The 15185-nt window shown below is 32.4% G+C and overlaps 1 protein-coding gene across 3 annotated transcripts in view; it reads right to left on the reverse strand.

The window, feature by feature from the left end:
* The window catches only part of LOC135123742 (uncharacterized), a 62899-nt gene extending 51700 nt beyond the window's left edge, over positions 1–11199 (reverse strand). For all 3 annotated transcript variants that reach the window (XM_064048609.1, XM_064048610.1, XM_064048608.1), the window contains exon 1: positions 11036–11199. The gene's annotated coding sequence lies outside the window, so the exon portion shown is untranslated. The remainder of the gene's footprint in view (positions 1–11035) is intronic.
* Between the last annotated feature and the right edge of the window lie 3986 nt (positions 11200–15185).

The following is a 15185-nucleotide window of genomic DNA, read 5'->3' on the forward strand; positions in this document are numbered from 1 at the left end:
CCCATGGAAAACATTACGAATAAAATTCATAATTACGCAAGAGTGAATTGTTGATTTATTCTGTGCAATAATTATATACCATTACATTTTAGCCCTCTTCAACCCGGTGCAATATGACTGTTTTTGACAACATCGTGGCACAGAAAATGATTGCCAATGCGTATTCACTTTTCAAGAAGGAAAATTTTAATTTAAGTTGCCCTACAGAAGTTGTTACTTCAATATAAAGTACGTACCTAATGTTATTCGAAGTGTATGTTCCAGTGTAGATACTATTATCTGTTGGAAATAAATTGTGTTATTATTAAAAGTAATTTTACGTAGTTCAACCTTATTTTCAAATCTACTTATATTTCAAATAAAGCGTCTTTGGCACTACTTTTTATAGCGGTCTATTTGGTGACTTTTCTGTCAGCTAATCTATCGGTGGAAATACTATATTAGCGAGAAATACATTGTTGAGTTTTACCCACGCCGATTTTTAATTATTATCAATCAACGTAACAGTATCATATTATTATTAGTACATACATAGTGCAGACGGAGACTAATCTATATAAACATATATAGATTAGATATATATCTGCCAGAGTTAACTTAATATGTGTATTTGGTCTTCTTAATTATAAAAAAAAAAAACAAAATTCAAAGTAGAAGCCTACATAAAATACAAATTAAATTCAAAGAAAAGTTAGCTTTTAAAGCTATGTTTCTTGTGTGTAAGTTTACGACTATATGTTCGTCATATTGGTTCTTAAAGTTGTTAGTGTACTGCGCATTCATGACTTGTTCAAGAAGATTGTTCCAATATTTTGAAGTTTTCTTTTTTTTTAGTTTTAGCGACTGATCTCGAAGTCATGTGTCGCCGTTTAGGTAGAAAAACTCTGCTGCGTTGATGGGAAAACTACTAGTAAGAATTTTGAATGTCATGATAACGTTTCCTCTCTGGTTCCTTTGTGTGAAAGTGGTTAGGTACCATACTCTAAGTTTCTCTTCATACGATGGCCTGACATTTCCATATAGTAGCCTAGTTGCCCGACATAGGGTGAGCTCTAAGCGGTTCCTATCTCCAATACGATCCCAACTCTAGATCGGACTACTAAACTCTAAAGTGGCTTGAATGTTAGTGGTATAGATCTTCTTAGCTGAAGTCGTCGAAATAAGTTGGAAGGCCTTCTTGATCAGATATAACATCTTGTTTGCTCGATGACAAATTTTTGTAATATGCGATGACCACGTCAGGTCACTAGTTTTTATAGTAATTCCCAAGTCCACTCCTTCCGTAACTACTACTGTTATTGTTTTATCGTTAATACTGTAATTTATCTGAGGATTGTTTTTGCCCTTTCTAAGAATAGCGCATTTATCTTCGTTTAAGGGTAACAGCCAAGCGTCTCGTCCGTCTAAAACTAATCTCCACGGTGGCTCTGACTTGGCTGGATTAAATAATAATATTTTGCATGAATTTCAGTTTCTTCTGATCTAGAAATAGCTCTGAAGAAACTGAAGCCAACACTAACGGCTGGTCTTGATCACATTCCTTCATTTCTGTTGAAAAACTGTGCCACTGCAGTTGCCAAATCATTAAAAGTGGTTCCAGTCGTCTAAATTCCCTGATTTACGTAAAGTTTCTAGCGTATCAATTTTCAAATCAAGAAACCGTTCATACATTTCTGACTATCGTCCTGTCACCTTCATGAACAATTTTGCTAAAGTTTTTGAGCATGATCTCTATTCTGTTACTTACTCGCATGTTTCTAATATGAAAAGCATGGTTTTATGAGAGGAAAATCAACAGTCTACTAATTTAGTTCAGTTAGACATTGTATCTATACAAAATTTTCAAAGTTTTCGATCGTTTAGGCATTAAAATATTACTTGCAAATCTTCGGGGTTTCGGATTATCTCATTCTTTAATAGATCTGATAAAATCTTATTTAACGGATCGATCTCAGTATGTTTCTTTAAATGGCTGTAAATCGTATGCCTACAATCAGACTTCAGGTGTGCTCCAAGGCTCTATCTTGGGTCCACTCCTTTATCTTATGTTTATTAATGATGTGAAATGTGGACTTAATGTTGACTGTTTAATATATGCCGAGGGTATAAAGATCTTCGCTAAAATTAAATCGTACAAGGAGGCACAGAGATCCCAAAGTAACATCCAAATAATATTTAACTGGTGTTGTAAAAATTATTAAAAAAAAATATATGAATGCAATGATAAATTACATGTATAGACTGATCATATTTTGCACATTTAAATAGCATTTATTCGGCAAAATTTTGAGGTGACGTCATCAATTTGTTAGGATAATAAGCAAATACATTTTGATCAATAATTTACCATGCTTACGATAACTTTAACAGATCTCCAAGATTTCAAAGCATTCGGTTTTGCAGTTCCTGATAATATCAATAAAATAAATTCTCTCATTTATTAATCTTTTTGAGTCACGCTGTATAAGCAAATCCAAAAATACAAATGGAATGATAAATCACAAGACTCACAGACTCATCATATTTTGTACATTTTAGATAGGATTTATTCGGCAAAATTTTGAGCTGAGGCGATCAATTTTTTTGGAGGGGATAAGCAAATATATTTTGATTAAAATGTCTCTGCAAGATTTCAAGGCATTCAGTTTTGCAAATTCAAAACTAAATTGAAAAATGGACGTTTCGGGTAAAAACTCAACACGGCGTCATAAACTGCATGTGTAGGACTAAGTATATTATTTTATACAATTTAAAACCCATTTACTATGTACAATTTTGAAGTGACGTCATCACATTATTGGTGGGGATGAATAGGCAGATTTTGGCAAGCGATTTACTATATTAGATACAAAATTTGACAACAATCGGCCCAGGACTTTCGGAGATCATCTGTCGCAAAGTCAATTTTTATAATTTTTGGGAACAGCTAGATTTCGTGTACTGCACGTACTGCACTTTATGGGCGAAGGAATTCTGTCGAAATAATCTTCAACTAATTTTTTTATAATTTTCTTTAATGAAGGACATTATCAGATGAATGCTCACAACTGTAGCATAAAATATAAATTTAAAACCCTACTATACAACATTTCAACAAAATTATTTGTTCTAGTTGTAAGAGCCACTGACCGGGGGTGCCTGTTTTTACCCCCTCCGCCTTCACTCGTGCCACCATCGGCCTTGAAATGGGATAGTTGATCTGCACCCTTTCGAGAATACACACGCAAAATTTATCTCGCTTCCGTTGCCCTTATTTATCCATCGGATAATTCATATACAATATACAACTTATTCAAATATCAATACTAAATAAATTGTAGATGATCCATCGAGCCGGATCAGCGGCCGCGAGTGCAGTGCGCCTATTTCGACAGAAAGTTGTTCAAATCGAAAGTATTGCCCAACCATTATACATAAATTTTTCTGTGAGTCGTCATCTGCAATTCTGGGGACATCGACGTAAGTTCCAGTTTTTTTAACATCTTGTGCATTTCTTGTACGTAACATGACGAAAAGCCAAGACGAAACAATGAATAAATTCTTAATTCTTCTCAATAAGTTGAACGAACATGAGGTTTTCGTTACTGACGAAACTAACCATTTAAAACTTGGTCAATTAAAGCGTCGCCTACAGTACGGTCAACAGTTAAAATCGAAAGTAGAAAATATCAGCTCGCACTATTGTACCGATTCGGTATTAATTACTTCAGAAAATGAGTCCGATAATAGGGTGGAATATAAGTTCGGGGATGTACATAATAGAATATTTGAGGTGCTTGGTGTAATATGATAATTTATTGAAAAAGTTCTCACCGTAACCATCTCGTTAAGTACCTGTCATTCTAATTATAATAATTGTAATGTAAAATTGTCGACTACTGAATTACCTAAATTCAATGTGAATTATACCGAATGAGCATCATTTTTTGATACATTTTCAAGTTTAGTGGCCAGCTCTCAGAAATTGCACTATTTAAAATCTTGCGTAGAAGATGAACCCAAGATCCCTAATCATGTAATTGTGATTAAATTGTTAAAGGATAGATACGAAAACAAGCACTTCATTATTAATAACACAGTAGAAAAGTGTTTTTGTTACATATATTTTCTAAACATGGTCGGAAAGTAATTTTGTGCTGAACAACTCTTAAAAGAGATAATATACCCATGTCGTCAAAAAAAAAATATTCAAATTAATTCATTATTGTCGTCCGGTGAACAATTAGAAAAAATTAAGTGAATTCTAATTTTACATAGAAAAACGCGCAAGAAGCACTAAAAAAATGTTCCACAGATTTCTGTCGACAGATATTTCATTACGTCTACGAATATTTAACCTGCCCAGAATATGTAGGAGGATCTAACTCTTTATAAAAGTCTCATATATTCGGAAAGAATGGATACTTGGGTCTTTCTCTTAAATCTTTCTTCGACTTTCTTGATTTCTCGATGAAAAGATTATCAGCAAAGAAATTTAAAGGAGACATAATTTGTAGGAACGTGTGTTTCCTAAAAATTCACTCATCACTAAGCTAATTGATCCCCAAGTAAATTTTTCCGCATCATTCAAATAGACGTAGAACAATTGATCCTTCATTCGAATTTCAGGCCCAATGAAAATTCCTAAATATAGAGAACGTACATAATATGAAAACTGAAATTCACTGTAATATTTTAGTTTTTACCTTGGTCTATGTTAGCAGCAGAAAGCTTAGGAAATATTGTTTTCAGATGTTGAAATGCTTTCTCTCTTGTATTTCACTTGCATAAGAAGCACATATGCCTGGTATATCCAGATTGGAAGCCAGTTACAAAAGCTACAATTTTTAAATCGCCTATCAAATTGCACTCAAACTTTTTGTCGTTAATACAACAACAAGTGTTGAATATTCTCATATGTTTCTGCAGTTTGTATGGAGTATGCAGTCGGCAGTAGGTACTAGATATTTATTCCCATTATGCACCTTTAACTGGAACTATCTATGAACAATCTCCAAAAAAAAATTTTTTTGACGACGTAGGCATAATGTCTTATTAGATAGTTATTCAGCACAAAAGAACCTTTCAGAATGCTTGTAACAAGAAATTTTTCTAAAATTGTTCGACTGTGTAATCGTTTGAAAAATATATTCAATTTACCATTTGTTAATAAATCGAATTCTAAATTCTTGCGGAACTTTTTGTCAAAACCTTTTCAATTGGTAAAAAATTTCGCATCTTATTACCCAAACATTACATAACCGAATTAATAATACAAAAAATATACCAAAATATATATGGAAAATCTTCCTGAAGAGCAGATAATGCCCTCGCGTCCCTTTTCCAAGGTAGATGTTGATTTCGGTGGCCCTTTATTAATTAAAGAAAGCCGTGAAAAAGGAAAAGAACCACTAAGTCATATTTTTGTCTTTTTATTTGTTTAAGCACAAAGCCAATACATCTTGAACTAGTAGGAGACCTGACATTCGACCCATTTCTTAATGCCTTGAAACGCTTCATTTCTGTGGAATATCTCCAATAATTAATTCAAAGCGAGATTTTTAAAAATAAGCTGGTACACGAAAATATTATATGGAAATTTAGTCCTCCTCGGGCCCCAAATTTTGGTGGTATCTGGGAGGCTGATATCAAATCAGCAAAAAATCACATTAAACTCGAGCCTTTACGCCTGGCCATTTTTAATCAGGCATCCTCTAACCGCCCCTATGGAAAAGGACCATACTGTCATTTCGTCAAATGGGCTACCTCGCTGGCAGCTGATTGTGGCCTGCCGCCAGCATTTTTGGTCAAAGAAGTATTTGACTCTGATGCAGCACACAGGGTTCCTGAAGGTGGTACATTGGTGGTAGCTACTAAAAAATGAGTGCCAGCTGGAGCGTATAACGCAATTACATCCTGGCAGCGACGGCCTGGTGCGTGCAGTGGCGGTGCGGCTTTAAGGTGGTGTGCGTTGTCATTTGATTAACATCGATCATTCCGCGATCTATACCTATTTCAGAAATCTGCACATTTCGTATTCATATTTATTCATTATAAGCTTGTGCCTATAATTTGCTTGCTCTTTTTTGTACCTTTGCATATACATATCTACATGATATGTGTAAAATATTAGGTACTGTTTTTAATTCAAATTTCGAATTGTTTGATGTTGATAACGTCATCACAAAATTCTGTACAGTAAAAACTCATTTAAAACATACGCGTAGCACGCTTCTTTACATTTACTTTAACATTATATATACATGTTTATTTCAACTTACAGGGGTTCCCATAAAAAATAAAACTCGCAACATCAAATTTTATAGTTTTTTGAAAATGCTGGATAAGTTTCATTGTACTTTAGGTGCGAGGGAAGTTCTGTCGAAACAACCTTCGACCAATTTTTTCCTACTCTTGGGTTCATGAACATGACCCATCGAGAAAATATAAAAATCACCTGTCTCCCAATAGACTCGATTACAATACTTCTTTAGCTTACTCTCGGGAAGTAAAAACGAACCCATTTAAGTTTTTTAACATATCTAGATATTTCTGTTGTAAACAGCTTATTGGATGTCTTATAAATGTGCACGACCGTAGAACACATAGATCGATACACTATTATACCTCCGTATAGTCCTCATCAGCGATGCAATTGGCCGATCACCGTCGCCTGGTTTTTGGAATGCTGGTCCTGTCACGATTTGTTTGTAACTGATATAATTAACAGAGGAAATTATACTTACTGACTCCGATCATGTTATTTAAATGTACCCTAAATTAATTAGAATGATTTTCATGGCACACGCTAGATGTACGAGTCTATTTCAACAATATAGTGATCGGCAAAAAGCGCCGCCATCCCAAGTCCCTAGTGTATTAACCTATTCTACAACTGTGAAGTAAGCTAATAGGTTTTTGACAATGATACATTCGCTTACAACTTTAGAAGTAGCTTAAATTTAAAAAGCAGTCTATAAAAAATATACAACCTTTTTGTAATCCTAGGTATTGTGTACACAAGATTCAAAGTTTTTTTATTAGTTTTATATGAAAGTAGTAGACTATGCAACAAAATTCTAAATATCGTGCTATGACGTGATTGTATTGCGTGATCGTTTACAGATGTAGCAATCTGAGCTAATCTAAATCTAATCGAACTAACTGTTATTTCATATTATTTTTTCAGAACTTATTGTGTTAAGTAAGTAATTAATCTGGAACTAATTCTGGAATCAACAGATGAAAAAAAAATTAGTCGTAGGTTGTTCCACTATAGTGTTCCAAATGCTGGTTCGTTTTTACGACTGCATCCTATTGCGAAGGAGTTAAGTCTTCGACAATAGGCCTCTGCCCCAAGTAATCCAGCGGTCACAAACCATCAACAGACCAACTGTCTATACTACACAGGGCCATATGCGCCCGTAAAGGTTTAAGATGATTTATGGCACGGGTATTTACTTACATTTTGAGTTTCTAATGATTGGGGTAATTGAGATTGCAGAGTCCTAAAAACGAAGTCAGACTGAGACAACTATACAGTGAAACATTTTCGAAAGCATTTTCGAAAAACTATAAAGTTTGATATTGCGAATTTTATTTTTTTTTTTTTTTATGAAAATATCAATTGAAACTTGAAGTTGAAATAAACATACATATATAATGTTAAAGTAAATGTAAAAAGCGCGCTACGCGTATGTTTCATGTGAGTTTTTACTTTACACAATTTTGTGATGACGTCCACATTTTTGCAAGGACACGTATATAGACTCGAATTAGTGCAGTGTAATACTAATAGTAACAGTATTTATTCCCAAATTTTCGGGGAAAATTTTTAATCAACGAAGCAAATTTAATCATTCATTAATTTTTTTTAGCCACCTCTATAAGTCAATTTAAAAAATATGAATCCAACGATAAATTAGGAGTAAAATTTAATTTCTCGAAATTGCGATTGTTTCGTTTTGTTTCGTTTCGTGCTAGGAAATTTTCACTTAAAAATCTATTCCATATTTGAAGAAATCAAAAATGACGCCTAAAAGCTGTATATGGAAATCGACACTTCTACGAATCGAAGTGATTTTCTATTAGCTACCAAAACATGACAGTACACTACAAATAACCTTTCTGCAAAAGAAAAAAAATGGTCTAAGGTTATTTAAATAGAACATCCCTCACCTCTGAAGTACAGGCGAACAAATACAGCTTCTTTGAAAAATTATAAATATAATAATTTATAGGAGTAATATAAATTTTATTTGACGAATTTTATTTTTTTATGATAACTCCAATAAGTTGAACTAAAACCTCGAATAAAACTATGCATGTATTGTTAAAGTACAGTTAAAGAAGCATGATATATGAATGTTTCAAGTGGGTTTTTTCCACAACAAAATTAATAGATATATCAATTTCAATAGGTGCTATATAATACTAATAGTAATGGTACTGTATACTCAAATTTCCGGGAAACTGGGGTGAGCCGTTCTTGATTTGATCAATAAAATAAATTTCCTAATTCAGTAATTTTTTGAGTCATCCTGTAATTCTAAAAACTATGGACGCATTCTTAACCCGTCAAGTTTAGAGTCATAGGACATATTTTGCATATTGTAGACAGGATTTACTAGGCAAAATTTTGAGATGACGTTATCAATTTTTTGAGAGGGGGTAAACGCACAAATTTTGACCAACGATCTACTATGGTTAGGATAACCTTAAAACGTTTGCAAGATTTCAGAGCATTCGGTTTGGCAGTTGTAAAGTTAAATTGCAAAATGTTGTTTTATAATTGTGATTTTTTTTTCAAAAATTTGGTGTTTAGTGTAAAAACTCACGAATTCATAAACCACAAGTGCAGGAGTTCGTTATTTTATAAAATTTAAAAAACATTTAAATTTTGGAGATTACCTCATCACACTATTGGTGAAGATGCCCAGGCAAATTTCGGTTTGCCTTTTACCATCTACACGATGTTTCTAACAACCGTATAAACTTGACACTAGTGGTTTCGAAGATTACCTGTGTAACAGAAATTAACACAGATGACAGACGGCTCATGGCACACAGCAGACCGAAGCAAGGGACCTATTTTTTTCTTACTGTAGTAGTCATGGAACACGGAGAACACACGAAAGTAGCCAGTAGCCCGATGCACCCTACTGCTTTAGCTTACGCTCGAGAAGTATAAAGTACCACAAAAGAAATTTTGTTAATTTTTATCTGATAATAGTTGTAACCATTGAAGTTAAGATTAAAAAATGTACGATTTCTAGCAGGCACAAGAAGTCGTTTTTTCAAAAAAATGAAGGTTTTCCTAGAAGGTTTGTGTGATTCGACAATACATCAAAAATATTCAAAGTTGATTCTCTAAATTTATAAAATAAGTTATTTACCCAATCGTTCGCTGTATCGAATGATGACGACGAGAAGTCGCGACGCGACGTTGTAGGGTTATTAATGCCTCATTTTTGTCAAACGAGAGATCTTATTTCAAATTCTTGTGACGTAATTGCATTGTCTTTTTTGTCCTGGATTGCTATTACTGGTTTTAATGAAGTCGTGAGCACTTCACTCCCCGTGTACAGGACTGGTTCATATTACTGTTTGTCTTGCTGACACTTGAAGATAATTCTCTTTATCTCGCAGTAGCAGATTTTGAAGCAGTTTATACAACTGTTTTACGAGACAAAAATTCAACATTACTAATACGTGAGGTAAAATGCACATTACTAATGAGTGATGTAATGTAATATAGCTATGGATACTGGGTACTAATACATCTATCTAACGACAATACAATTTTTTACGTTAACTGAACATTCAGTTTTTATTTATCTTATTCGTACTTTTATGTAATAGCTGCTACTGTAAGATAAAACCTCGTATATCATCCGTGAGCGAAATACTATTATAAGCTCGTGAGATCAGTATAACTCGTACTAAAGCGCTCGCAATTCTAATTCTTACTCGCATATTATATTCCATTTTTGTCGCTCGTAATATAAAATAATATTATTGCAATATAAGAACCTAACTTATACCATTTCGACGTCTAGGTAATTTAAAATAAAACAATTATGGTCCGTAATTAGGGTACGTAAGAATAAAAGAATTCAAGAATAACTTTTACTTGACTTACAAATAAAAACCGACAAAGTTTTTATTAAGTCATCGCTGTCCCTCTTGGCGTATAACGGTTTTGTTAAAGTCTTTTTACTTTTATCTTCTTTTATCTTGTACATAGTTTAACAGAGAAATTAAAGTGACTGTTACACCGATGTAGTTATTGGTACACTCTTATAAAAAAAAACTTAACATCGAAATGAGAGTAGTATTATTTTTCTTACTATACAAATTAATTTTCTTCAGAATTTAGTTCACAACTCTCGTATATGATACTTTTTTATTTAAAAATTCTATTTGCCTTAATAAATATTTAATTATATCTTAATTTTCGTAGTTTACCTCTTCCTGCTCTCACGTTCTTTCAACTGCTCAAAATAATCAACTGCTTAAATAAGAACATTGTTCTACATTTTGCTAGTATCAAATTTGGTAGTAAATCGTTTTTCGGTCAATGTTGAAGAAAAAGTAATTCCAATATCGCGGTAGATTTAAACAGTACATAAACGAACTCAAGAGATCTGAAACCGTGAAAATGTGTTGAAATCTTCGTTTCAAAAATTTACTTGATTCTAACGAGCTCTCTATCAGGAAATTTAAAACACTATTAAAAAGAAGGTAAAAAACACAGAAGTTGTATTTTCATATAAGAAAATCGACTTATTTCGGATTTTTTGTAAGAAATTAATTATTTTGTTTATATTTTGTATATTGAAAACTTTTGATGTATCCTGCATAGTAACAATAAAAGGCGTAGCAGTATCTCTCATATTGAAATTATTTTTCGCAAAGTGAATAGTGACTAACTATATTTTACGCAATATATTAAAATAAATACTGTCGCAACAGTTAAAACTATACCAAAACGATGTAGTATACAACTATTAGTTGAAAGGATGCAAACTATGTTTTGAGTTCCATATTTGTTTACCTAGTTATGATGAACAACTGCAAAGGCAGGTATCCAATTGTTTCCAAATACAGGGTTTAATAAGGATTCTACTTTATTTGGAGAATATACACTCAAATCACTACTTGCGTAAGCAAGCATAAACTGCGTCGAACATGCGGACTTGACTCTACGACTACTCAGCAACACCGACTATGTATAACTGGCAAAAGCGGGGCGGCTCCTCCGGTATTGATCATGAAGCACCCAACAAAACACTCCCCACACCCCCCTCATAGATCGAGCATCCAGGATTCTGGCAGGGCATTGCACTTCTCCAGGAAATATGTCTTTCTTTTGGTGCACCATATCGATCAGGAAAACATTTCATGTCCTGAAAATGTGTCAGTAGGAATTTTATATAAATGAAATGCTAAGTTTAAAAGAAGCCATAGGTGGAGCTCCTCGTTATTGACGTTACTGACAATGCTTTAACCTTTAATTTCTATAAGAATAAAAAGTACATTTTAAAATATTTTAAACTTCTATGAGCATAATGTTTTATTATTCACATTTACATTTGCCATAGTAAATTTTACTCTACACGAAATTTATTAGTTATGTTGTAATTGTAGTCACACTTATGTTATCCATTAGACTTTCCTCACTATGAAATTTTATAGTATCAATAAACTGGCGACAAATCATATTAGCCAATCTCTTTAGTATCAAATAACAATGTCCAATATTGACAAACAATTATATCCGTTTATGTTTATATACCTATTCACCATCGTTGCTTGATTTTTCTTGATATATTAAATCTGTGTTGATATCTATGTTTCTTATTGGATTTGTATTAGCTGTAAGACTTTTACAAATATTTTTGTCGTTGATTAGAATGTGTTTTAGCCCGGCGCATCCACCATAAATGAATACAACTTGCAGTTGCTCAAATATGTTCCGGAAAATAATATAAAATTTGAACAATGTAATTGCATTCTTGCGACACAAAATTTCAACAGACAATCCACGCAAAGATGCCGAGAAGATGGCAACGGCGTCGCGGTGGTGACATTAGATGTTCGCTATGAAGACTTCAATGTTGTTTTAACATACCATTGTGAATCAGTATTTAAAATGCTACACATTTTAAAAATTAAAACGAGACCACTTCCATAGACAGTATATGCTATCACTTGAGTTTTGAAGTCTCCGGTTGAAAGCATACGCAAAACAAATATAACTATAAACTTCATAAATCCCGACAAAAGATTTACCTTCCATTTTGTTGTCTTCATCACTTTGCTTTATTGCTTTCTTAAACCAAACAACCAGTTATTACTTTTTTACTAAATTAAATAATAACACATCACAGCAGTAAACCAAAAATACACCTTTGAGTGACATTAATCAATTTAGATTACACTGCTAATAAAGAACAATGGTCGAAGATTACTTCGACAGAACTTCCGCCGCGCATAAAGTACACCTTGTCAAATCCAGCTCTTTCGAGAAATTAAAAGATTTGATTTTGCGAATTTTATTGTTTTTTGTGGCAACCATTATAAGCTAAAATAAAACTATATATCTAATGTTTAAGTAAAGGTAAAGAAACGTGCTAACCGTTTGCTAGTTGTTACAAGGGAGATTTTCTATTACAAAATCAGTTTGGATATACCATTGTAATACTAATACTAAAAATATTGTATTATAATTATTCTTGAATCGTCATTTATAGTCAATAAAATAACGAAACAATTTAAACACGTCTGCCGTATGTAATAACAGAGGTACGAGCAAAGACTGAACTGAAAGTCATTTTTGTACTCGTAACTTAAAGCCAGTCCCCACGTTTTCTCAGCGGAATTTTCGCTCTATTTTCAAAATGTAATATCTCCGTTATTAACAGATCTATAGTTTTCAAATTTTAAATATATGTTGTCCATAACTTTCTTTATATAACGCAAGGGCAATTTTGTTAAAAACAGCTTGTGATCATATTATTTTTTTAATTTTAGTGAAATTTTTGCATAACGTATTTTTAAAAATCAATATTTCAGTTATTTATGGAAATTTTGGAACGGGGTTGTCACCACTGTTTTCAGCTTGCAAAACTTGAGAAATTCTACGAGGTCGATTTTTGACTTTATTTGTTGGGACTGAGATATAGTAAAAATAAAAGTTTGCAACTTCCATGATATACGCTTTTTTTAACTGTGTATCGTTTCTAAAAAATAAAATCGACGATATGTCTCGTATGATTTCTGGAGTTTTGTAAGCTGAAAACAGTGTTGAAAACCGTGTTCTGAAATTTTATTTAATAATTGAGATATTGATTTTTAAAAATACGTTATGCAAAAATTTCACTAAAATTAAAAAAATAATATGATCACAAGCTGTTTTTAACAAAATTGCCCTTGCGTTATATAAAGAAAGTTATGGACAACATATATTTAAAATTTGAAAACTATAGATCTGTTAATAACGGAGATATTACATTTTGAAAATAGAGCGAAAATTCCGCTGAGAAAACGTGGGGACTGGCCTTAAGACAAATAGCGATAACATTTATCAACCTGTAGATGTAAGAGTAAAATGTTTTCTAAGAATTGCAATAACCGGATCACAATGCAGACGGTCCAGATTTTTTTATTAGTCTGACTTTCGCTTATTGAATAAAACACTACATTTTATTTTGATTTTCGATGTTGTAATTCACATTTGGTTAATTATAACTTGTCTAGATGTAGGGAAGGTTCAGCATCCCCTAGCCTCCCCTTAGTTACGGACTTGTTTAGGCGTTATGATATATCGAAAAAATATAAAAGTACCAAATTGCCCGATGGACTCCATTACTCTACGTCCTTAGGTTATCCTCGATAAGAAAAACGACCTGAAAATGTTTATGTTTATACATCGGAAGAATGCTACATAGAAATTAGTTTGATTTGAATGAGTTCGTCTCATCAAAACAGTGGATCAAAACTAAATATTAAGTAGTAAGCTACAATCGACAAAATGTTCTGAATGTCATTATTATAATTTTTAATAAATAAAGACGTTTGTATTTTCACATTTTCTGGAAAATGGGGTGAGTCGTTCTTAATTTGATGAAAAATATGAATGCCAAGTAAAAACTCATCATATTTTGCACATTTTGGGTATAATAAACTGATTTATTTTGATTAACAATTTACCATGCTTACAATGCCAGTAATTTTCATATAATGCAATGATAAATTACAAGTACAGGTTAATCATACTTTGCAAATTTTAGATAGGATTTATTGAGCAAAACTTTCAATTTTTTGGGGTTGATAAACAGATACATTTTACTTAAAAAGTTACCATGCTTACAATAACTTCAAAACGTCTACAAGATCCCAAACTTTCAGTTTTACAATTCTTTATGTAAACAATAAAATAAATCATTAATTTATTTAAGACATCCTGTATAAATAAACCTAAAAAATGTGAATACAGTGATAAATCACAAGTTTGGACTCATCATACTTTGTACATTTAAGATAGAATTTGTTCAGCAACATTTTGAAGTGACGTCATTATTTTTTTAGGGAGGATAGCAAATACATTTTGATCAAAAGTTTACCATGCTTATGATAACTTAAATCATCTTTAAAATTTCAAAACATTCGATTTTGTAGTTTCTGATTAAATCAATAAAATAAATTTTTGAGTCAATGTATAAGCAAATTCATAATATTTTCTACATTTTAGATAGGATTTATTCGGCAAATTTTTGAGCTGACGTCATCAATTTTTTGGAGGGGATAGTAAATATATTTTGATTAAAAATTTATCATGGCTATCACAACTTTAAAACATCTGCAAAATTTCAAAGCATTCGGTTTTTTAAATTGCAAAATTTTGTTTCATAATTTTGATTTTTTTTCTAAAAGTCTGGACGTTTCGGGTAAAAACTGAACACGGAATCATAAACTACATGTGTAGGATTATGTTATTTTATACAATTTAAAAGCCATTTACTATCTGCAATTTTGAAGTGACGTCATCACATTATTGGTGGGGATGATTAGATAAATTTTATTTAGCGTTTTACTATCTACATGATATTCCTAATATAAATACAAAATTTGACAGCAATCGGCCCAGTACTTTCTTAGATTATCATGACCCCTAGAAGACGAAGAAATAGGTCTCCCATTTC

This window comes from Zophobas morio, unplaced genomic scaffold (assembly GCF_036711695.1).
Source record: "Zophobas morio isolate AGI-343-1 ecotype UQ-CSIRO unplaced genomic scaffold, CSIRO_AGI_Zmor_V1 ptg000006l, whole genome shotgun sequence".
NCBI lineage: Eukaryota > Metazoa > Arthropoda > Insecta > Coleoptera > Tenebrionidae > Zophobas > Zophobas morio.